The sequence below is a fragment of the Microtus oregoni genome, unplaced genomic scaffold, assembly GCF_018167655.1.
Source record: "Microtus oregoni isolate MIOR12 unplaced genomic scaffold, Mior012 000052F_ref0000163, whole genome shotgun sequence".
Taxonomy (NCBI): Eukaryota; Metazoa; Chordata; class Mammalia; order Rodentia; family Cricetidae; genus Microtus; species Microtus oregoni.
In genome coordinates, this window is record NW_024543828.1 from 12291879 (window position 1) to 12317381 (window position 25503).

The 25503-nt window shown below is 44.2% G+C and overlaps 1 pseudogene; it reads right to left on the minus strand.

Moving 5' to 3' along the window:
- Window positions 1-22373, minus strand: part of LOC121437515 — a 53134-nt pseudogene extending 30761 nt beyond the window's left edge.
- Between the last annotated feature and the right edge of the window lie 3130 nt (window positions 22374-25503).

Below are 25503 nucleotides of genomic sequence, written 5' to 3' on the forward strand. Positions count from 1 at the left end.
AAAGCCTGAGCCAGGGCGGCAGCCTGGGCTAGGGCGGCGAGGAGGAGAGGGGATCACAGACTAGTGAAGGACTTCAAGAGGTGGTGGAGTTGGACGGATTCAGTGCTGAATTTACTGGGATGGATGAGAGCAAAGATGTCATGCGTTAGGTTTGGGTTTCCAGCTTGGGAAAACACGAACAATGGAATCTTTATTTCAGTCAGTAGTCTTAGTAACACTACAAATTTACCTTTCTACCTATATTGAGTGTTGAACTCGGAAAAGGCCAGAGGACAGGCGTGACTAAAGAGAAATGACTGTCCTAATTTGGAAATCATTTCAAAACTCACCAATATTGTCCAATGTGGTAGGACATGCTTTAGAAGCCCAGCACTCATATGGAGGAGACAGTGCAGCCAGACTACAAATGAAACCAAAGGCCAAGCTGGACTTAGCTCAAAAGGAGGGAGCAAGATGGCTCTGAGAGGAAAAGTGTTTGCCATCAAGCCTCGCGGCTTGAGCTCAAGTCCCACGACCGACGTTGTCCTATTACCTGCGTATGCGTGCCATGACACACACACACACACACACACACACACACACACAAATGAATAAATAAACAAAATATGGGAGGGGGAAGGCTCTGCTGCTAAAGGCACCTTCTGCCAAGCCCGATGACCTGAGTCTAATCTTTAAGACCCACATGGTGGGGTGAGAAACACCTCCTAAAAGCTGCCCTTTGACCTCTACACGTACTCTGTGGCATGCTCACATCCCGCCCCGCAGGTACACGGCTAAATACATAAATAAACCAATAGCTATTACCAATTTCAATGGGCAGCTGGGCTTACTAGTGCACCGTTGTAATTCAGCACTCAGGAGACTGAGGCAGGGCTGAAAGCTTGAAGCCAGCTTAATCTACAAACTGAGGGCTTGTCTCAAAAACAGTCAAACAAGAAACAAAATAGGGAGACAAACCAACAGGGATGTAGGGCCATGGTACTGTTCGCCTAGCTTGCACGAGGCACTGGGTTTGATCACCAGCAGCGGGTTAAGAAAGGAGTTGACAGAGGGGACCAACTCTCTGGCACTTAAAAAATTGCACGCCTCCTGCTTTTACCACTCACACACCTATTTGTCGGGATACTTACTCCTTAACATTTCCTTCCATAGCACAGCTTGAAAGCATTGTACAAATGGTTTCAATGTCTAAATATCTAACATCTGTTTTAGGTCAATTTTTAGCCTTTATATTGAATTGAACAATATGAAAAAATTTTAATGTCATTTCATACTTGAGTGCTACAATGTGTTGAAAGCAAGGGGTTTCTTGATAGCTGCCTGGATCCTACTTCAAGAAAAAAAAAAAGTAAATGGCCCTATATCTGTTTTCCATAAAGAAGAAGGGCTAGAAGATAAGAATTTTAAAATTTAGAAAACACTAACAATATAACTAATTCCTTTCTAAAAAGCCATTATAAAGAAACAGCAGGAGAAAGTACATGTTAATATTCTCCATTCATTGCTCGAGGTTATAGCTTTTACAGTTCAATCCAGGACAGCTAATGTGTCTTTTTCTTTTCAAAGTACAGATATTCAAACTCGGGTCTCTTGAATACTAAGTCCACACTCTACCACTGAGCCACAACCCCTAATGTTTCTTTTATCTGGACTGGGAACTGAACCTATGGCATCATGCATGCTAGACAAGCAGTATACCACCAAGCTGTATCCCCAACCAGGCATTTCTTTCAAATGACTCTACTTCTAAGACATTCTACTCTTGTGTGAAATTATATATATGGTTTTTCAAGACTGGGTTTCTCTATAGCTTTGGAGCTTGCTGTCCTGAAACTCACTCTGCAAACCAGGCTGGCCTCAAACTCACAGAGATCCACCTGCCTGTTTCCCGAGTGCTGGGATTAAAGGTGTGCTCCACCACTGCCCAGCACTTCCATATTCTTGCAGAACTATGCTTACAAAGTACATTCATGCTTCATAATGGCTCAGAACAATCCACCCAAATAGGTACATTATCATTCTATTTTGTTCAAACAAGCAAGGAAGAGGTGAGATTTGGTTCTTTTTTGTGGAAGGAGCAATGATGACAAGTAGAGCCTCATGTGGCTACTCTATGGAGCACTTGAAATGCGCAGAGTCAAAATCAAGATGTGGCATAAGAACGGAATCCATATAGGAGCTTTGCGTGGTGTCGCGGTCAGAACCCAGGGATCTTCCCATGCCAGGCAAGGAATCTACCACAGACTTACTTCCCCAGCTCTACACACGCGGTTTTGAGAACAGCGCCTCCGCCAGCAAATAATGCAAAATCTCAGTATTCATTTTATGCTGATTGTATTAAAATGATACCCTCTGAGACACATTCGGTTAAAATAAACTAATAAAGGGTTGGAGAAATGACTCAGTGGTTAGGAGCGCATACTGCTTTTGTAGAGGATACAAGCTGGATTCCAACAGCCATGTGCACAACCACCTGTAACTCCAGCTCCGCAGGCTCGTCCCCCTCTGGCTTCTGAGGGCATATGGGCTCATAGGCACATATCCACATATAGACACACGTTTATGTAATTGAAGAATAAAATATTTTCAAATGTACTAGCAAAGCTAATAGGACATAGTCTAATATAATCCAGGTAAGCTCCTGTTCTTTCTGTCTTAGCCTCCCAAGTGTTAGAACTAAATGTACATGCCACCACAAAGGGATTTTTTTTAAATGCTGCTACTTGACTATTTTAAATTTTATACGGCAGGCAATGTATTATTACTTTTGGTCACCGACGATCTGCCAGGGACTTGGAGGTCAGACATAAGGACTGGCCTTTGAGAGAACAAACAATGGAGTCATTACAGGTTGCAGGGCCAGGAGAAACCAGATAAAACAATGCCTCTGAAAGACCAGTCTGGTAGCAACAACCAAAACAGACCAAAGGAAAGGAAAATGGAAGTCAGAAAAAGAAACTATATAGCAATCCAGGCCTGGCACAATCAGGGACAGAAGCAGAACAGGATAGAGGCAGAGTAAATTGAAAAACCATACCAAATGCACAAGCCATGACTCAGTAATGGAGGCCAGGCCTAAAAGGGGAAGGAAGAGGACCACAGCGTTCCTATCCTGGGAGACCTAGAGAACGGAGGCTTCGGGTAAAGAAGTAACCTGGGATGATGAAATCCAAAATTAAGAATTCCTAGTCTTCACAGATCAAGTTTTAAAGTTGTCTCAGAGATAATTACAGTGGATAATGGCAGATAATATTTACCAGTATTTATTCTCTAGAAACACACAAATGCAAAGTGTAGAATATGATACATATATACATATCATTCTTAGCTTAGCCTCAGAAGCACACACAAGGCAAGTGGTATTATTATTTTTTTTTCGAGACAGGGTTTCTCTGTAGCTTTGGAGCCTGTCCTGGAACTAGCTCTTGTAGACCAGGCTGGCCTCCAACTCACAGAGATCCACCTGCCTCTGCCTTTCGAGTGCTGGAATTAAAGGCGTGCGCCACCACCGCCCGGCCAGTGAGTGGTATCATTATGTCCATTTTCTAGATGAAGACACTGAGGTTCATCCAGGCTAAGCCAGGATTTGAAGCAAGACAGCCTAACCTTAGAGCATCTCCCTCCATAGAAGCCACTACATACTCTTTCACATATTCTATATGCGACCCCATAGACAGGCTCTGCTAGATGAACTTCTAAGTTCAGGGTTAGTAGAGTTTTCAAATTTCATTTTCCCTAATGGCTAAGTACATAACACTTGAGGTGGGGGCAGTAAATTCAAAAGTATATGACCTTGGTCTAGCCTGTCATTGACTAACCTGGCATGGTCCAGAATAAGTGTCTGGGGCACTGTTTCTTCATCCAAGAAATGAAAGGGCTATAAAACCACTGCTAAGCCAGGCATGATAATACACGCCTTTAACCCCAGCACTCGAGAGGAAGAGACATCTAGGCAGTGAGTCTGAAGTCAGTCTGGTCTACACAGAGAATTCCCGGCCAGCCAGGGCTACACAGTGAGACCCTGTCTTAAATAAAAAACAAAAAACAAAACAAAAAAACTAACATCCCTTCTGATTTTCATATCCAATAATATCACGCCCCATAACAATCCTTATAAACATTTATTAACCCTATAGTTCTATGTCTTATAATAATCATTTAAGTAAAACTGACCAATAGAAGGAAAATACCTGCTGTCTTATAAAGTATGCTAATTTAGGCATTTAATTTAAATTTGCATAGCCAACTCAAAATATCTTTTTATATCAATAGAAAATTTCTGCATATCAGTGACCTCGGTTCTGTTCTCAGCTCTGCCTGACTGGTCACTAGCCACCTATTCCCAGTTACACCAGTACACAGCAGAGAGAATCTCCTTAGAGTTGGAAAGCCTAAGAGGTTTCTCACCGACATCTTCTCTGCCTTCTAACCTAACTGCTGGGTTTACCACCCAGCAACCAGTACTGTCTTTCCCAGATATGCTAAAGCCTCTTTTAATTGCCTTCTTTGTTCTCTGATATGATATACTTATGAGGGAGTCCTAAACAGAACAACAGGGGAGGGGGTATCATTATGTAATATTTGAATCAGGAATAAAGGTGTTACTTAGAACTCAGAGCTGATTGTCATGGCTGATGTCTGTAATCCCCGCACTTGGGAAGGCTGAGGCAAGAGGACACTTAGCTGGAGGCTAGCCAGACCCTGTCTCAAAAACAAACAACCAAGGGACTCTCACTGGTTCTTGTGTCTACTTCTCTACTGGCTTCGAATGGAGGAGGAAAAAGAAACATTTACCAGCCTTCACCTCCCACCCTCAAATCTCCCCATCCAGAACTGCATCCCACTTCTCAGAGTCCATTTCTCTCAGGTAGCGTTGTTTGTAATAGAGGAACTCTGCCCTCTGTTAAACCATGCCAGCAAGTATAACCAAGTGAAGGAGTTAGAAGATCAACTGTGCTTGAAGGGGAGGGATGAGGGAGTGGCATTAGAGCCCTGTCTCAAAGCGTCTGTTCCATTTCTAAAGGTCATTTGTAAGCCTTTTCCAAAATATCGGTGACCTTGCTTGACTTAGCATAATTCATAAGTTTAATCAACACTGTTAACATTCCCATCCAAAGTAATGTATAAAGATTGTTAAGCCAGCTACACTTAAATGTCCATGTAGGAAGTGTCCCTTACAGACTGTGCGTAAACTGAGCAGCTATAAAGATAAAAATAGATTATTGAGATTCTCTAGTATGGTTAGCTATTGAAAGGTACCCGCAGTGAAACTTTTCAGAGAGAAGAAAAAACCCTTACGTGTTACAGTTCTGTCACACAGCAGGCAGTGATCTCTCTAGAATAGCACAGCTTCCAATGACCCCCAGCTTAATGCTGGGCCACGGCACTGACTCATGTGGGGGCACATTCGTTCCTCAACCTATCTTGACATTCTCCTGCTGGTCCGGTCCAAGACTCCCCAGCTGAGGGGAGCCCTTCATAGAGACCGAACAACAAGAGCTGCTGTTGACACCAGGGAGACAATACACGGTGCTTTCCCTCCTAGGCGCACATTTTGTTTTGCATGAAAGGAAATGAAATCAGCCTGCTAGTATTTGTTCTTCACAAGGGTATGCTAAAGAGCTATTCTAGACTTTGTGCGTCTTTGTAGATGGTTACAAACTAGATGATTAACGGATTTGAGTATTTTCCCAGATGTCCCAAGTTAAAGCCACAGAGTCTAAATATAGCAGGGCCATCAATTCTCTTGTTGAAAGATAAACAGTTTTCCTTTTTTCCATCTGCTCTCCATAAGTTTAGGGAAAGCTGCTCTGCAGCAACCCAGACAATTGGAGTAAATCAATTGCAACAGTATTTTTTAACCAATTCACTTTCTTCTTCAATTTGATATTATATCATCTTTGTCATCACGAACAGTTTCGGTGTCAGTGAACTGATGAGAAGGATGGATTGATGTAAAAAATGATCTGCCCAGCTTCTCCAAGCAACCTTCTCTCTCCAGAAGACAAATGGATTCTCTCTTGGTCCCTGCCCTTAGCTTTATGCCAAATACTTCAACTTTCAGTGTCAAGAATTTTCTCCTCATCATTAAAATAGATTCTAACACTTCAATTCTCCACTCACACACCCCCACTTTGGGGGCTTGTTTTGGTTTGTTTTCGGGGGCGTTCAAAGTCCTTTTTGTAAAAATATTGATTTGCACTTGGTGATGGCAGCATGTGCCATTAATCCCAGCGCTCATTCGGGAGGCAGAGGCAGGCGGATCTCTGTTAATTCGAGGCCAGCCTGATCTACAGAACAAGTTCCAGAAGCTACACAAAGAAACGCTGTCTCGATAAACCCAAAAGGAAAATGATTTGTTTCATCTTATTCATGTTTTGCGTGCTGGTGTGTAGGGTACCATATGCACATGTGGTGTCCAGGGAGGCCAGAAGAGGGCTTCAGATCCCTTAGAACTGGAGTTACACAGATGGTTGGGAGCTGCCCTGTGAGTGCTGGGAACTGAACTCTGGTCCTCTGTAACAGCAACAAGTACTCTTAAATTGCTGAGTCATTTCTCCAGCTCCACTTTTAGCTTTTTTTTATGAGGCAGGGTCTCATTCTATAGCCCAAACTGCTCTGGAACTCAATATATAGAGTGGGCTGGTCTTAAACTCATGGCAGTCCTCCAGCCTCAGCTTCTGAAGCGCATGAAGTTTCTAGACAGACCCAGAACTGTTTTTGGACTCCAGTCTCTATATAGGAGATGTATCGATAACTGAACACCATGGCAGCTGAAATCACTAAAATAGCCACTTGAATTGTTTTCATCTAAGCTACCCATGAAGGGAGGTGTTAAACTTAGGAAGCCCATATTGGGAAGACACAAGATCATCACGAGAACGGAATTGTCACTTTGTGAACCTACCTCCTCCTAAAAGTCTCATTTCACGTGACATTCTGCCACCCTCTGTGACACATTATTTCCTTCAACACTGAGCTATTTAACTTGGTTTTCTTTGTGAAGATTTTCATTTTTTTTTCTTATTCGATTTTAGCCTGGAACCTGCTATGTAGAAGAAGCTAGCCTCAAAGTCACAGAGAAGCAGTCTTTGGCTCTTGCATTTGACTCAAGGTACTGATACTTTTAGGAGGCTCAAAGAGTGCATTTGGTTACTCTTTGATTAGTATAGCTCTTTCTTACAACATACTTGTTTAAGGACGGACTGTGCAATTCTCTTGGATTCCTTTTTGTTTGAATTACTTCTTGACGGCCTCTGTGTCTTCGAACTTGCTAAAATGTGAAAAGTTCATTCTAATTCACTAAATGACTTCTCTGCTTGAGAACACAGAATGCTATCATTTCATGGGTACGACTACTGATGTCCATCCACGTGCTTCAGACAAGACAAAAAAAAAAAAACAGATGGCGGCGGCACTCACCTTTAATCCCAGCACTCAGCAGGCAGAGGATCTCTGTGAATTCGAGGCCAGCCTTATCTACAAAGCGAGTTCCAGTACAGCCAGGGCTGTTACACAGAGAAACCCTGTCTTGGGAAGAGGATGTGAATTTGGTTCCCAGAACTCACATCAGGTAGCTCACAACCCCTTGCAACTCCAGCTGAGGAGATCGAGCACCCTCTTTTGACCTCTGTGGGCAGTTGCACTTAGATACACAAACACACACACACACACACACACAAAGAAACAAATCAGTAAACATTTTTAAAAACTACTGTGCAAATTGCATGTACTTTTGTTTCAATATTGCTTTCAATATTAGACTTGTTTTCCAAGGAGTCTCACTATATAGCTCAGGCTAGTTTCAAACTCACAATCCATATGCCTTAGCCTTCTGACTACTAGAAAGCCAATTATGTGACATCCAGCCTAGCTACAGTGACATTTTTATGGAACACATATACATAATAAAAATGCACAATGGCCTAGGGGAAAACACACATGGTCAGGAATGAGACTGAGCAAACATAACAAAACAGCTGCCCAGAACAGAACGGTCATTTATGACTTTATAATATTACACATCATCTCTTCCCAATGGACTACTTGTTTTTAAATATATAACAAAAAAGTTATAAACTGATTTGCACAAAATAAAAGCAACATGTCTTCATTGTTGAAAATCCACACATAAAAAGAAAACGAGTCTGTTCAATCGACCTTCACCACCTGGATTCTGAAGTAATCGTTGATAGGAGTCGTGTGAAAACCAAACTTTGTAGCAGCAAACAGAAACAGTATAAATTGGGGTGCCACTTGCCAACTTAAACAAGTGTGCAGTGGAACACATTAAGCACCCCAAGGAGCTACTTTCCAAAACTTCAAGTAATTTCTAAATCACCTGGAATTCCTCAATTACTCCATTTCCTGCCATCCAGTCCTACAGTTTTCTCCAGGCCTTCTCAGGAAGGAACCATGGAAATAATCCAGTCAGATCCTTTCATTTAACAGATGAAAAAACTGACACCATAAAAGGTTAAGTGACTTGCCCAGGGATCATGGGTGTAATTAGTAGCAGACTCAAGTTAAAAACCTAGGTCTCATGCCTTCCCGCCCAGCAATGTTCACACGACTAAAATGGCACGAACTGCAGGAAATCGTGGCAGTGGAAAACGTTGCTTTCCAGGCCGGATGTACTATGGCCAGGTTTTGAAATTTGCTTTATATAAAGATACCTAGGTACTGAATCTACTTTTAACATATAATGTAAAAGCATCACATTGAAATGCAGTTTACGCAGGGCATGGTGGCACACTTAAGTCTAGCACCTGGAAGGGAGGGGTAGGTTAGTATCTCTGTGTTCAAGGCCAGCCTTGTCTGGGTAGCAAGTTCCAGGACAGTCAGGACTATAGAGAGAGGCTATCTCAAAAAAAAATGAAATTTACAGCGTTAATATACCTGTGGAAAAGTTCTCATGGGAATGAAAGATCTGCTTTGTGCATCACTGGCATCCCTGTTTGAGAAATAGGCAGAAGGGATTCCTTACCGTCCAATGCCATGGCTGAATTAAATGTTTGATACTGTCCCAAGAATCCCACAGTCTATTGCCTAGTTATGCAGGCTCTCTTCCATGGAGACAGAAATGCAGAGACTGGGGCTTCTCACTAAACAAATGTGCTTCTAGGCAACTTCGGGGGCCAATATAAAGCAAACCATCTTGGTCTGGTTCAGGCTAACAAACCATTACAGGTCATACTCCACTCCCTCCCCCATTCCCTCAGCAGCCTCTCTCCCCCATCATTAGAAGAGCAGTTTAAAAGCACCTTTTGTCACATCATCCCCCCCCAAGTCACACCCTTAATGGGATACTTTCAGTTCACTTCCTTCCCTCTCCCTCCCCCACCCCAGGCCTCCAGTTGCCTGGCTGTGAATCTCTAGCTCCTTTGTTAAGTGAGAAGCTAAGAGTTGTGAGCAGAGGGGCAAATCACACTCAGCAGGTCTAAGAGATGTTCTGGCTGCGTGTTAGACCCAAAATGGTGACGTATAAATTTATAGACAGACACACGGAGCAGTTACCAGGGAGCTCTAAAAAACCAAGCAAGCTAGACGTGACCCTGTAGGCATGGAGAGTCTTTGAAGGTTCTTGGGGAGGGTGATGTGATGAAATGAAATCTAAAAGAAAGCTAACATTCGGTGTGAGTGGAGAGAAGGACCATGGGAGGCCCCTGGTGGACCAATCCGACGGTTGGTATAATGTTCAAAGCATTCAAACATTGAGCGCTTGGACTGAAGTAATGACAGCAAAACCTAGTTTAAGACAGGCGTGTAGGAGGTATTTCAAAGGGATGCCAGCTAGGTCACAGGAAAAAAGATGGAAAGAAAGAATCAAAGCTGCATCACGGTTTGCTGTCAATCCTAAGTGATTAAAAAGTGGGAGTACAGAAGGTTTAGATCTGTGGATGCTCTACCCGTGACGGAAGACATATCAGAGTCAGCTGAGAGACCTGGGTGAAAAACAGAAAGTGGGAAGCATCCGTACAGACAGAATGGCTGAAACTATGAAAAGTGCAGGATGTTCGCCAGGCGGTGGTGGCGCGTGCCTTTAATTCCAGCACTCAGGAGGAGACCTGGCTGACTTTGAACTGTGAGTTCAAAGTCAGCCAGGTCTACAAAAAAAAAAAACAGAAAGAAAGGAAGGAAGAAAGGAAGGAAAGAAAGAAAGAAAGAAAGAAAGAGCAGGATGCATTCATTCCACAAAGAAAAAACTTAGGAGCTAAGATAGAAAAGCAGAGAAGCAGACTAGAGGAAGTGACAAGTTTCTGGAAAGAAGAGGCAGCTACTTTTAAATTTAGCTAAGGGCAAGGGGAAGAAACATTAGTAAACTCCTTGGGAAGTAATGCAAAAGCCCAAGGCATTCTTTTTTTGTAATATTTATTTATTTATTTATTTATTTATTTATTTATTATGTATACAATATTCTGTCTGTGTGTATGAAGAGGGCACCAGACCCCATTACAGATGGCTGTGAGCCACCATGTGGTTGCTGGGAATTGAACTCAGGACCTTTGGAAGAGCAGGCAGTGCTCTAACCACTGAGCCATCTCTCCAGCCCCCAAGGCATTCTTTTTTAATTTGTATTTCTTATTACTGTGCATGTGTGTGAGACCATGTGACCCGGTACAAATGCAGAGGTCAGAGGACAACTTTGTGAAGTCAGTTCTTTCCCTCCACCTTCAGTGGCTTCTGAGGCTCACACTCAGGTTGCCAGGCCTGTGACGTCAGTGGTTTTGCCCAATAAAATCTCATCAGCCCTGCCCAAGTAGTTCTAAAGGAAAGAAACCCTAAGGCTTTAATAAACCATATTTTCTCAACAGTAGTATTTCTTGGCTGCACAAATAAAACTGCTGAGTCTTTTGTTCAAGAGCATTCACATCCCAGAGTTTGGCTGTGGGTACTAAGTTTACCTGGTTATTCAAGCCAAGGGGCAGGATGTGAGTAATTAGAACAGTGGTTCCCGATGCTGTGACCCTTTAATACAGTTCCTCATGCTGTGCTGACCTCCAACCCTAACATTATTTTCATTGCTACTTCATAACCGTAATTTTGCTACTATTATGAATCAATATAAATATCTGATATGCAGGATATCTGATAAACGAGCCCAGTGAACTCACTGCTGCCCCCCTCGCCCCCTCTCTGCCCAAGGGGCTGAGACCCACAGGTTGAGAACCGCTGAATTAAAACATGGCAAGTAGTAACGAATTGTAGAATCAGGAGAATTTATACAAAGCTCTGCTTTTTCTGTGAGCCTGTGGCACACTACCACAAAAGTCTGCATGTAGTGTTTTCCCAGTCAAGACCTCAGTGGTCATTCTGCCACGTTGGTTCTTCTTTGAAACCCTCCTCTCCATTGCAGGTCATCTAAATAAGTAAGAGAGAGCTGTGTCTGGTGCACGCTTTGAGGAGCATGGGAGATCTGGATGAAAGGAGGACCAGCAGGGGAGGCAGAGTGACAAGTGTCTGGGGTTGGAGAGAGATGGTTCAGAGGCTAAGAGCACTGGCTGCTTTTCCCAGAAGTCCTGAGATCAATTCCCAGCACCCACATGGTGGCTCACAACCATCTGTAATGAGATCTGGTGCCCTCTTCTAGTGTGCAGGCATACATGCAGGCAGAAGCTGTATCCATAATAACTAAATAAATTTTAAAAGCAAAACAACAACAAAAATCCTGCTTCAACTACAGGTTACAGATTAGAAGACGTCTACCAAGCGTCTTCTGTGGAGGGCACTAAATGCTTTTCTTCCCTCACAACAGTAATGTTTATCATTACTGGTAAAGCAAAGAAACAGTCATTTCTAGCCATCTCTGAGTAAGCCAGTTTGCCAACCTGCTGCTGTTCTTACCGGGCCTCCTCAGCTTCCCCACTTGCCAGAATAGACATAATGTACCCTATCTCAAGCTCCATCCGCTCTGCATCCGAATGACTCCACATCTGTGCTAAAGAGGGGTCCAGCTGGGAGATAGCAAAGGCAGAATATGTACACTAATAGTCACCTAGAAGTAGCCAACCAGCCAGCCAATAAAAATAACATTTGCCGCAGTCATTTCCCCTGGCTGGGTGGTTCCTACGCTCTATCATCTTAGAAGAGTCTCTGGACTGGAGGCACGCGGCTATCAGCTGTGTTGCCTAGCCTCTCTGGGCCCCAGATAAACGTCTCTGACTTATCAACTAAGTGCTGATAATAATACCTTTGACACAGGCTGACAGGGGAGATAAACTAAATAAACACCTTATATTCACTGGCAAACTGCCCTGTATATAAGCCTTGCTCAGTAGGCATCAGCTGCTATTATTAGAAAGCAAGAGTTTGAGTGCTCACTTTTCCAAGGAAGCAGATACAAGTCAATTCATATCTAAACTATATGGCATGCCATACGGTCTAAACAACACATTTGACCATAAGATAGGATTTAGGAGGACCTAAACCTTGGCTCTAAACTCTTCCTTCTAGTGCCGGGCCTCACACACTCAATTAATCCAGCACTGAGCCCCACTCTAGCTCCTCCCACATCTTTTGCATGTTATTAGCAGGCTTATCTGTACTTGCGGGCTCATAATTACACATTTATCCTTCAAATTGGAGCCTTTATAGAAACAATGCAATCAGATGGCCCTGGAAACCCCATTAGGAAGTCGAATCCCCAGGAGGCAAAACTCCTAGGTACTTTCTTGCCAGGTGGACCACCCCACCACTAGGAATCACTCCCCTTTCAGACCTCTGATGACTTCCCATGAGAAGACAGGGCTGTGCAAGGAGCATTAAAACCTCCGTGAGAAAACAATTCAAGCTCCCTTTGGTTTTTTAGGTTTGCACTATGCTGAGCTGAAAAGTGGATTCTTTATCATACTTTTCCCGGGGAATCTGAAGCCAAGTAGCTAGGGAACTCTAATAAGGGGCACAGTAAAGACCTTAATAAATACTTTAACAGCACTGAAAGCCTGAAACGTTTAGTGACACCAACGAAAACATGTTGCAAATGGAATCCTGAATTATCACAGTTAGATTCGTTCACATGTGTACTACATTATACTTAGCCCAGGAAAAAAATTCTAACCCAACCAGTTGGGTCAGCAACTGCATCCAAAAACCTAAGCAACCAAACTAGCTTTTGGTACAGCCAAGAATAGGATGCTTTCATATTTTGCCCCAGGGCTGAGGGTTATCGAGCCGTCAACTCTGAACTGTAAGACAACCTTTCATGTATAAATGAGGCCTTTATGATGGTGTTCATTTTAAACAGGACTCTGAGAGAAAGGATCCTCCCCTTCAGAACAATTTCCAGGGCCTGAACACCAGAAACTACATTCAGAAAAAGGACAGAGCGGCCCTGCTCACGGAAATGCAGTGTAAGTCATGTACGTCACTTTATATTTCCAGGCAGCCACTTTTTTTTTTTAAAAAAAGTGAAAGCTAAGGATGGTGATATGTGCCTATACATCAGTCTCTAAAGGCCTCTAAACAGGTAGTTAGCAGCAGGAAAAATCACTTGATCCCAGGGGTTCGAGGCCAGCCTAAGCAACATGGTAAGAACACACACACATACATACACACACTGAGACACACACCAAAAAAGAAAAAAATAACTGGATTATTATGGAATTTATTTAACAAAAAATAGAAGAAAAATATATTTGCATTGTCCAGCACACTTATAAACCATCCCTTTTGAAGGGCTCAGCAATCACATGGCTTGTGGACGCTATGCTGAACAACAGAAAAATATAAAATCTTGGGCCACTGACATGGGTCAATACTTATTCCCAGCCTGCCGACCACAGTCCTACCCCTGCCTCCACACAGTGGAAGGGGAGACCCAACACCTTCTGACCTCCACACATGCACCAGGGTGGCCTATGCCAATGAGAACAAGGCCAACAGAAAAACACATAAGCCACTGTAAAAAGTAGGACTAGCTGGCATATTTGAAAAAGACATGCCGACGCCTCTGCCATCTCAGCCCCTTGCTGTCTCTATTGGAGCCTTTTCCAAATCCTCACCCAGCACTGGAAGAGCCAAGCCCTGACAGAAAGCTCTGAGGAAGAAAGGGGGAGTGGAGCAATGGATGTGTTTTTAACAAATCAAGCTGGAAACCCAAACTCATTTACCAAAAGAAAGAAGAATAAATACAATAGTTCTATGGCCGAGAGACCTCTATGGGTTAAAAGGCTTTCCTGGGGAGGAAGCTCTGGGAAGTCAACCATCACAGGCAACCCTGTAGTCAAGAGATAAGTATACCAGGCTTCCAACAACTACCCGTGGGCTTGGACTAGATCTCTAAGGGAACAGGAGACTCCCGTTTAAAGATCTAAATGAAAGGAGTTATGTTTTCTTTATTCCGATCCCACCCCCACCCCCACAGAGGCCCCTTCAATCTGGCCCTTCCCTAGAAAGCACATTTCTCCCCCACGACATAGAACAGATGCCTTGTTTGGCTACTATGGAACTAAGAACCCTGTGTTCTCGGCAGTTCGGATTCTCTTCCAGAAGCGAAGACAAACTGAAAAGGAAAATATTTGCCTTCTTACCTGCACCTGGCCCCTGCATCCCCGATCCCAGTGCCGAGATCAAATACTTTCCAGTAGCCAGCACTAACTGAAAAGCAGGCAACTTCAACTAAACCTCCTGCATGACAGCACCTTGCCACTTCCTCTCCACGCTGGCCCTGCTTCGACAAGTGCTGTGAAATACTAAGCAAACAGAGGCAGACAACACAGCTGCCCGTCTTTTCTCCAAATCCCCCCCAGACACCTTCTTCTCAGGAGAAATATACAAACAGTCGCTTGTCAGTTTTTAAAATTCGCATGCCTTCCGTCTGCACGAGTCAGAATTCGGATGAGACCACCTGAGTTCTCAGAGAATTACACACCCTCACTCCTTCACCTCCAGCCCTTTGGTTGAGTCCAGCACTCTAGGACTCCCGCTCTCCCCTTGAGCTGGCTGTTTCTTGGTATTACCCTAGGTCTGTACAACAAAGCCCGGTGCACAGAGGTTGTTCAATAACTCTAAATGCACGCAGAGACTGCAGAAGTGGGGAGGCACTGTCAGACCATCCTTGGGAAGCACCATTTTGATGGTATCACAGCAGTGATAAAAGTTGCATTTCCCTGAAGAAAGAGGGACTGCGGGCAGTGAGGGGAAATTAGCATTGTTAATGGTGATTACTATCTAGAGAGAAGTCTCAAAGATGGGGGTGAGGGGAGGAGGAGGCTTTTGTGTATACACATTGCCAGAAATATTCTTTCCTGTTTGAGTACCTACTAAGACCTAGGGCCTCTCTAGTACTAGAGGTACAAATATCCCTGTGTTCGAATACACGCCTTTAAAATGCTCGTATTAGGGAGCTCAAGATGAACACTAACACAGTTAACATGCTAGGAGATGTGGATGTATCTTGGCAGCAAAACGTTTGCCTAGCATGCATGAAGCCTTGGATTCTACCTCCAAAACCAACACAGCACCACGTACCACACACACACACACACACACACACACACACACCACACACATACACACACATACACACATATAGTAATACAGTGCTAAATGCAGAAGGCAGCTAAGGAGAAAGTATTAAGGGAGCAGAGTTAGGGAATCACAAGGGGAGTTGCTAGAGTGCCTGGAGAGGGAGTGGGAAAGAGGAGCCAGATCACTTTGGAGAATGTACATTGAAGGGTGGACATTGACTGGGAGTGGCAGGCAGCAGACATGCCTTTAATTCTAGCACTCAGGAGGCTGAGGCAGACAGAAGAGAGAGAAAAACAGAGCCCAATAAGGTGCCTCAAGCCTGTAATCTCAGCACTCAGGAAGCTGAGGCAGGAGGACTGTTCAAAATTCAAAGTCAGTCTGGGCTACCTAGCGATACCCTGGATCAAACAGAACTAAATGAAGTTGAAATATGTCCAAGTTACAGAGAATGACATGGGCAATGACATGGAAGTGAGAGCTAAGTGAGCTTGGGGACGAGAGCTTCCTTTCTCCTGGTGACTGGAGCCTGGGTTGGTTTGAAAAGAAGAAAACGGAGAGACACTGTTGGAAAAGCAACACAGGTCCAGATCAAGGCCATTGCTAGTATCTAGCTCAAGGTTTATGTGCTTTATTCTGACATCTAATATAGAATCCTGAAGGATTTGAAAACACTTTTTTTCTCTTATTTTATTCAAGTTTTTGGAAACAGTATCTCACTTTGTAGCCCAGGCTATCTTGGAATTCACTATGCAATCCAAGACAGCTGAGAGCTCATGTAAATCCTTCTGCCTCAGCCTTCCAAATGCTGGATTCACAGGAGTATGCCACCATGCTGGGTTTGGTTTGGGTTTGGAGAAAAGGTATCAATACGTAGGTCAGGCTGTGATTACAAGCATGAGCCACCATGTCCAATGTCTGTCGGATTTCTCATAGGAGAATGACTAGCTCATTTTCTTTAAAGACCAACAAACTTAGCAATAAAGGGGAAGAACGACTAGCTACCACAGTGACCCAGGTGACAAGTGCTGGCAATGAATGGACACAAGAAAGGCTTGGGATACAATGCAGATGAATTAGTACAATGTCACCATTTTCTCCTAGAATCTTCCAGCTGATCCATAATCTGAACGCTGTGTTTTAAAAATTACACCTTTGCCAGAGATGTAGTCTTCTACAGTTAAGTCTTTTTCTCTCTTTTTCTTGTTTCACAATAACTACTGTCAAATGTTTCACATGGCTAGTGAGGAAGGAAAGTGAGACAGAAAGCCAAAATCAAGCTAGGCATGGTGGTACATACAGTTCATCCCAGCACCTGGGAGGCAAAGGCAGGCTAATCTCTGTGAGTTCCAAACTAGCCTGGTCTTGCATAAAGAGTTTCCAGGTAGCCAGGGCAACATAGAGAAAGATGTTATTCCAAAGGGGAGGGGCAAACAAAATCATGGGGCCAACAATTCATCACCAAAGTGAGTGTGTGCTGCTTTTGAGCATTTGGGGATTTTGAGTTTGAAAAGTGTCTTGCATTATTACCTAAGATGGCTCTCACAGGTTAGGTTGCTGCTATTTCACCCCCAAAAACATTTCTACAGAGTCTTAGTCATCATAATAGAGGACTCCCTTAAAAGATGCCCCTTTAGGCAGGCCACGGTGCTGCACGTCTTTAATCCCAGCACTTGAGAGTCAGAAGCAAATGGATCTCTTGAATTCTAAGGCCAGCCTGGTCTCCAAAGCGAGTTCCAGGACAGCCAGGACTGTTATACAAAGAAACTCCATATTGACTCCCCCCGCAAAAAAAAAAAGAGTTGATCCTGTAATCACCTACTTAAAATCCTAAGAAATGTCTGTTACAGGTATCATTTCTTAAAAACTTTAGTTTACTTCCTTAGTCTATAGGCCAGAATTCTTCTGCTTTCCAGTTCCTATTGACAAAGGCATGCAGACACCAATACGCAAAAGTAGCTACCCAATGCATTAGAGAGCGACACCCAAGACAGTCGCTCACGTTTTTCAATGGGGTATGTTTTCTAATTACTGCTTTAGAGGGCTTCTTTGAAACATTACCTCCTCTTATTTATAACATACTTCTGACCACTATTTATACATGTATTTCAACTATTTCGGGAAAAGCGATTCTGGGTTATGTTAAAAATAATTTCCTATAAATAAAAATAATTTTAATAAAGTAGCTTCCAATATGAAACCACTTTGAATACTTTTAGTAGGAGAGAGCTCAGGCTAATGGCTTGCTTGCCTCTGACAAGCCCGCCTCTCTCGGTCACAGAATAAACAGAAATTATGATTCATAACAAAACAAAACATACAAGACAGCAGAATCTCAGCCAAGACCATTAAGAACTATGCCACAAAACCCCTCACACAACATTTTTACAGCCCTGTACTATATTCTTCTTCTAAGGACACACTGGAAATTACGAAATACTAAACAGTGGTATCCTAGCGATGTACACTGAAAATATACTGCACATTATATATATATATATATATATATATATATATAGTGTTAATACTTGTAACACAATGTATGAAACATGTCTACAAAGCAACACTAACACAGATTTAACACACGATATTTTCAATTCTATGTGGTCCCTAAACCAAGCTTAATTCCACCCACAGACAGAGTGCTGCAAAAGGAACAGGTATGAGCAATATTAAAAGAGCCGACAGCTATGTGCCAAGAGGTATGCAATGCAAAGTTACTACGTCTTTGGTGAAATGCTATATATTACATACCCAACAGCACACGTTAGTGAAAAACTACTCTTGCAATAATTTCTCCCACAGATTTGGTCTCAAAGCTTGTAAGTGGATATACTGGGAAGAGTTGCATGCCTGTTAAAAAGAAATCTCCCAAGCAAATGCACCATTCATGCCTATTACAGCTGCAACAGAAGAGGGCCTGCTAGCAGAATAAAAGTCATTTGGAGGCATTCAAAGCTGGATATAATCCAGATCTGAGAAGTAAACTGTTACACTGTTTCTGCAGCCTCGGAGACCGTGAAAATAAGACTCACTCCATCTATTCTGCAGAACAATTTGCTACCAATAAAACACTAGCAAACCATCACTTTGCTGCACGGGCCTCCGGCCCCTAGCAAACAGTGAAGTTTCAAGGAGGAACTAAAATGCCTGCTGACAATCAGAGAAGGACCTGTTTGTTAGCAGGTGTGAGAGAAAACAGACCTACAGGGTTCTCAGGCACTAGCAAGTGAAAATCTATACTGAACTTTGCAAAGAAAATATCACCAGAAGCTCTGAGGTTTATGAATTTCTAAGCCAGCTACAACCCTAAAAAGCAAAAGAGCTAAGTTCTTACAGGCAGAGGAGAGAGGTGGGCTAGGCAGGAGGTAGTGTCCAAAAGAGAAATTCAGAAAACTCTTACCCAGATATGATTTATCAATAGTAATGTTGGTGAAGGACAAGAATATTATTAGATTCTTAACCTTTCCTTTCACCCGGATAAAATGAAGACCCTGAAAAGGCTCGGGAAGGCATAAAGACTAAGATGAAGTGATTAATAATTAAACATAGTATACTAAGTATCTTCTCACATTTGACCTACAGGGAAAAGATATCAAAGGAGAGCTGGGCAATGGTGGCTCATGCCTTTAATCCCAGCACTAGGGAGCCAGAGGCGGGGGGATCTCTGTGAGTTTGAGGCCAGCCTGGTCTACAGAGAATGCTTCTTGTTTAAGGCAAAAAATGAAAATGAAAAGTGGTAGGATAAAAAGAGCTAAAGAGAAATTTTCACTAAAATAATATTGAACAATTTCTTCTGTTCCATATACAAATACTGATAAACAAGTGCCTAAGATACACAGCTATTGAAAAGTACATCGTAAACCAGGCGGTGGTGGTGTACGCCTTTAATCCCAGCGCTCGGGAGGCAGAGGCAGGTGGATCTCCGTGAGTTCGAGACCAGCCTGGTCTACAAGAGCTAGTTCCAGGACAGGCTCCAAAGTCACAGAGAAACCCTGTCTCGAAAAACCAAAAAACAAACAAAGTATGTGGCAACTCAGTATAATTCACTACATAAAAGAAGTAGGGAAAGCAGAGTATAACTAAGCACACTGGCTGGGAATGTAGCTCAGGGCAGAACACTTGCCTAGCACTCAGAAGGGCCTGAGTTGTGTCCCTCACACTGAAGAAACTAGTAGGACCACGGGATTCCACTGCTAGACTTAACAAGATACAAGAATGGCTGTCAAAGTGGAGCAAAACAGTCTATTCCTTTCAAGGGAAGGAAAGACTGTAAACTGTGATGTAATTCTTTTCTCTCTCTCTCTCTCTCTCTCTCTCTCTCTCTCTCTCTCTCTCGAAGTGTCTCACTATATAACCATGGCTGACCTAGAACTTCCTGTGTGGACTACACTGACTACACTGGCCTCAAACTCATAAAGATCTGTCTTCCTCTGCCTTCTGAGTGCTGTGATTAAAGGCATGCAATACCATGACAGGCAGTCATGTCATTCCTATAACTCCAAAACTGTTTTAGGAACTGTTATGAGGCCTCACAAAATGCTCAGTAAGTTGTACCTTTAAAGAAAAAGATAGGGAGTTCTAGACCAGCCTGGTCTACAAGAGCTAGTTCCAGGACAGGCTCCAAAGCTAGAGAAACCCTGTCTTGACAAATAAAACAAAAAGAAAAAGATAGGTCCACAGTTTTGTAGCTTAGCCCCTCCACTGCTTCAAATTACTGAGTATATCTTCAAATAGGCACACTACAAATGGCATAGGCTCTTACTGTTGTCAAAAGATGGAAACATTCGGACTCTGATCAGATTTTATTTTTCTCTGGTGACGACAGAATGTTTGCAAAGCTTCCTATTTGTAAGTGCTCCCTCCGTCACTGAAACTTAGGTCTCCAACCCTATGCTTGCAATTATGTTAGCCCAGACTGGCCTGGAAAGCTGCCATTTTCTAAAGACATATGGCATTTTGCAAGATGTCTAGTAGCTCGATTTGGGGGGGGGGTAGCTAAACAAAAATTGAAAACAAAGCAATAAAGCCAGAATAGGGTTAGGAGGAGCCTACAAATTAAACTTTTAATCAAAGCTGAGACTTACCAAATAAGTCTCTTGGCTTTCATTATGTCTGAAAGAATATTCTTTGACTAACTTACTCACCTTGAGAGGTATTTTTCATTAGAACAACCCACTAGACCAAGGCTTACAACACATCCAGACTGAACATCCTCTTAATTTACTGAGATGATTTGGGATGGAGAGAGAGGACACACGCACTGGCAAAAGACATCAGGGATAATGGTAACAACCTTCTAAAATTTCAACATGCGAGCTCAATCCTCATGCAGGATGATTTAACAGTTTGAGTCCCTCTTATCAAGCCACTACAGGCAAACCCGTTCTTTATCTCTTCATTATGGGAACACAAAAAACTACCCGACGGAGGCTAAGGGTCAGCCCCTGCGAATCAAATCATCGAATTTGACTAGTGCATCTGCTCTGAGTCCAATCGTGCCCTTGGCAAATCCCTATGCAGCTAAGAGCAAACCTAATTTCGGATGCAAATAGGTAGGCCAGCTCCCTGAACCTCTGGCCCCTGTTAAACCAGTTCCCTAAGAAGGTTCTGCGCAGACACCCCCCCCCCACACACACACACATTTGGTGGTTTCTTTGCAGGAATTTCCAATGAAACAGCAACGGTCGCTAAGGTAACTGAGAGCCGGACTAAACCTGACTGAGCTGAGAGCAGAAAGGAGCAGGCAGGGTCTGGGAGCTGGGAGCAGCATAGGCTTACCATTTCCAAACGGGTGGGGGCGCAGGAGGAGCGGGAGGGGCCGGGGAGCGGGAGGGGTAGAAGGGGCGGGGGCGGGGTCCACGGGCTCGAATGCAAAGGAGCAGCTCCCAGAGGCCCGCTCTAGTGCCACCCTGCGCTGGGCAGGAAGAGGAGGGGAAGATGGGGTGGAGGAGAAGCGGACGAGAGCGGGAGGAGGGAGAGGAAGCCCAGGCAGGGCGGGCCGAGGGATGGAAGGAGGGTCCAGAGGAGGAGCCCGGGCAGCAGGAAAGCCCGCGCTGGGCTAGGAGCACGTTGGGGCGGAGTCCCAGGCGAAGGGGCCACAGCCTTACCAAGGGCCTTGAGCCCTCCTTCCTTGGCCTCCTCCCCTCCCTCCTTTCCATCTCAGCAGCGCCCTCACCCTGCCTCCGGCTGCCTCATACAAAAGCAAAATGTCCGCCATCTTCCGCGGCCGTCGCTCTAGGAGCTCGGCCCTCCTGTGCCTTCTCTGCACGGGCTGCCCATTCTCGAGCCCCTCTCTGCGACCCCCTGGCCGCCTCTGACCGCCCCTGTGCCCCCTGGCCTTTGGCGCCCGGCACCCAAGCCTGTCCCGCAGGGCGACGCAGAATCGCCACGGGCGGAGGCAAAAGGGGATCAGCAGCTCAGGCTGGCGGACGCGCACACTCTTCCCGCCCGCCGCTCCCCCGCTGGCCTGTTTACCTTGATGCAGTACGGAGGCTCATCATAGGTGACCAGCATGTACCTATCTCCGCGGCTGGCTGGGTCCCGGGCTCGCAGCTGCGGGGCGAGGGATGACGGAGGGATCGCGTAGGAAACGAGGGGAAGCGATACAAACGTTACAGAAGCACCTCAGTCCAACCCCCCCATCCCGCAGGAGCGACCCCCCATCTCTCCTCTCCCCTCCTTTTACCTTCAAGAATAACTCCACAGCGCCTTTGGCAATGTCCAAGTAGGAGGTGCCCAGGTCAGTGCGCTGGTTCATGGAGGCGGACGTATCTATGAGGAACAGCAGGATGGGCATCTTCCACTACACCTTTGGTTCTGGTCCCCACTCTCCCGGTCCCTTTGCCCTCGCTGCCACGTATGGCTACCCAAATCCTGAACTCTCGCAGAGCCAGGGAGCAAGAGGAAGGGGGGGATGGAATGGGATAGATGGGACCGCTCCTGGCCTCCTCTTTCTGCAGCCCCAACTCCTCTCCCTCCAAGGGAACTTGAAAGTGTGAGTGTGTGTAGGTCTCGGGGCCGTCCCTCTTCCCCTCTTCTGCCACCACCACTGCCTGCCGCTGCCGCTGCCAGGACTACTGCCAAAGCATCCGTCCACGCTCACTAGAGCGCTCGCCCCAGACTGAGAGCCCTCTCTGTGCACTGACACAACTTCTGTCTGCTCACCTACCATCAGTACCATGTGACCAGGACCCACGCCATTGGCTGCCAATTATGTTTAATTTGCATATTCATTAGATGACAGGGTAAGGGGAGGGACTTGGGTCAAGCCTCTGAGCTGAAGTTTGAACCCTTGCTGGAGGTAAGGGGCGGGGAGTAAATGACCCTCTTTAAGCACAGATTCTCCTTTAAAGGATTGGGAAGCCGTTAAGGGTAATTTGTTTGGTCGTTTGGATGGATTTTCTTTTGTGCTTCAAAGATGGTGATTCGAAAGGAAGAGAGAATTGAGCAACAATTGTACAGAAACAGATGTTTAGGCAGGCTGCACAGAAACGTTGTGCTAACTACAATCAATCAATCCTGCCAGTGGCTAAGACCAAAACATTTCAGTAGCAGCAAACTTCGTTCCTGGCCAGACTTGCTCGAATTCCTTTAGCTTAGTCCTATTCCTGATCAGTGTTTATGTGTCGCTTTCTCAGCTGTATTCGGCATGTAGCTACTTAAAAAGGATACTACCGCTGGAACGGTTCCACTAAGCTGTCTTTTTGTAAAGACGGGCTTTCTCAGGCTTTGAAACATTGGCCAGCCTGTGATACTTCAACCACTTCTGTGACATTATTTTTACTATGACTATTTTTGGGTAGGGCTGAATCACAGTAGAACATGTGAGGCCCGGGTTTGATTCCCCAGCACCGATGATGATAATAATGGTGATGATGATGCAAAGGATGTCTAGCGATGTGCTGTAAACGTTGGAATCTTGGGATTCAATGAGTGCACAATTTTTTTTTTTTTGGTTTTTCGAGACAGGGTTTCGCTGTAGTTTTAGAGCCTGTCCTGGAATTAGCTCCTATAGACCAGGCTGGCCTTGAACTCACAGAGACCCTCCTGCCTCTGCCTCCCTAGTGCTGGGATTAAAGGCATGGGCCACCACCACCCGGCTGAGTGTACAATTTTAATGAGAAGGCCACACACATATCTGCAAATGTTTCCTATATTGCTTGTAACCATCCTATGTATATGTTCTCTCTCTCTCTCTCTCTCTCTCTCTATATATATATATATATATATATATACATATATTTATATCATGTTTTCTGAGAAAGAGGATTTCAGAACTGATTTCGTGATAGTTTATAATCCACTTGCAAAAAAAAGTAATGCAAGTAAAAACACTGTGTAAACAATTGTCCTTGGTCTAGAAGTTCGGGTTTCATGGACAAAGAACAAGGTGTAAAGGAGGGATTCTGGGTTAGACAGAATGGGGTCGACAAAAGTGAACCAGAGGCCATACTATGCATGACATATTTCAGGCCAATGTGTTGAAATACAGAGAATTATTGGGGAAATAAGAGTGGAAAGATACGAATAGCCCCCATTTTCATTGTTTTAATTAATATTGGAAAGGGGGCTGGGGACATTGTTCATTGGATAGGAATGCTTACTGCTCTTGCAGAGGACCCAGTTTGGTTCCCAGCACACACGTGGAGTGACTCACAACTACCTAGTCAAGGTCTGGGGAATCCGACATCTTTTTCTGGCCTTCATGGGGAGCATGCACATGTGCGCGCGCACACACACACACACACACATACATACAGACATACATACACACACAGGCATGCACATGTGCGCATGTAATTGAAAATAAAAACAAATCATTAAGTATTGCTGAAGAAAGTGTCTACATGGGCTAGGGTGCACATAAAAGTTTATGGCCAGTGGATGCCTGTGTGCTAGTTTTTGTATTGCTGTGTAGTAAATTTTCACAAATTCAGCAGCTTAACACATACTTAAAGTGTTATCTCATAGTCTGATTTAGCTGGATTTCCTGCTCCGTCTCAGAGCTGTGGGCAGGGTATTGGCCAGGCCACATTTCATCTGGGAGCTCAACTGGGAAAGAATCAGCTTGGTAAAGCTCAGGAAGGCTGTTGGCAGCATTCATCTCGTTATGACTGTACGCATATAGGCTGAGGGCCACCCACAGATCTGCCTGCTGCTAATGTCCCCTGCCACACAGCCCTCTCCATCACCTGTTCACAACGCAGCTGCTTCTTCGGGGCCAGCAGAGAAAGCTCTCTCTCCAATCTGCTGACACAGAACCTTATATAATGTAACATAATCATAACAGTGACATTCATTATCATTTCTGTTGACTAGAAGCGAGGCACGGGTCCGAGGGAAAGAGTTTATACTGAACGGGTGCAGATCCTAGGGCTCATCTGAGAATTCTGCACAACTTTGGGCAAAGACGGAACACGACCTAGGAACTAGTTTTGTCTGATTTAGTATTTTCATTAAAGTCATTTATAAATAATGATAATAATTAATAATAATTAATAAGTCACTCTCATCTAGCCGAATAAATGTATTGGGTTGATTTATCATCTTTTGATTGAATAAATTACAGTCCTACTCATGAGGAGTTTACATTTTACTGTGACATTATTTATTCATTTTTATATAGGACTATTGAGGCATAATGTGTACTAGTGCACATATGGCATTTAAAGATGACTTTGAGAAAATCTCCTCAGGGCTGGAGAGATGACTCAGTGGTAAGAGCTTCTATTGCTCTTGCAGAATAGCTGGGTTCAGTTTCTAGCACTCAGTCCAGGCCTATAAGCCCCTGTAACTCCAGTTACTGGGAATCTGGCGGCTGTACGCATATGCATACACCCACATGCAGAAACACACACATACACGAAATTCAAAATAAAAATAAGTCTTAAAAGATCTCTTCTGCATTTCTCCCAGCTTTGCTTATGCCTTACTTTTCTAATCAACAAAGGATCTCTCTTTAAAATATCACACATTTAGTCTTACAAAAAGGGCTTCGGATGTGAATGCTGCGGGATCTTTCGAAAGTGACTTGCC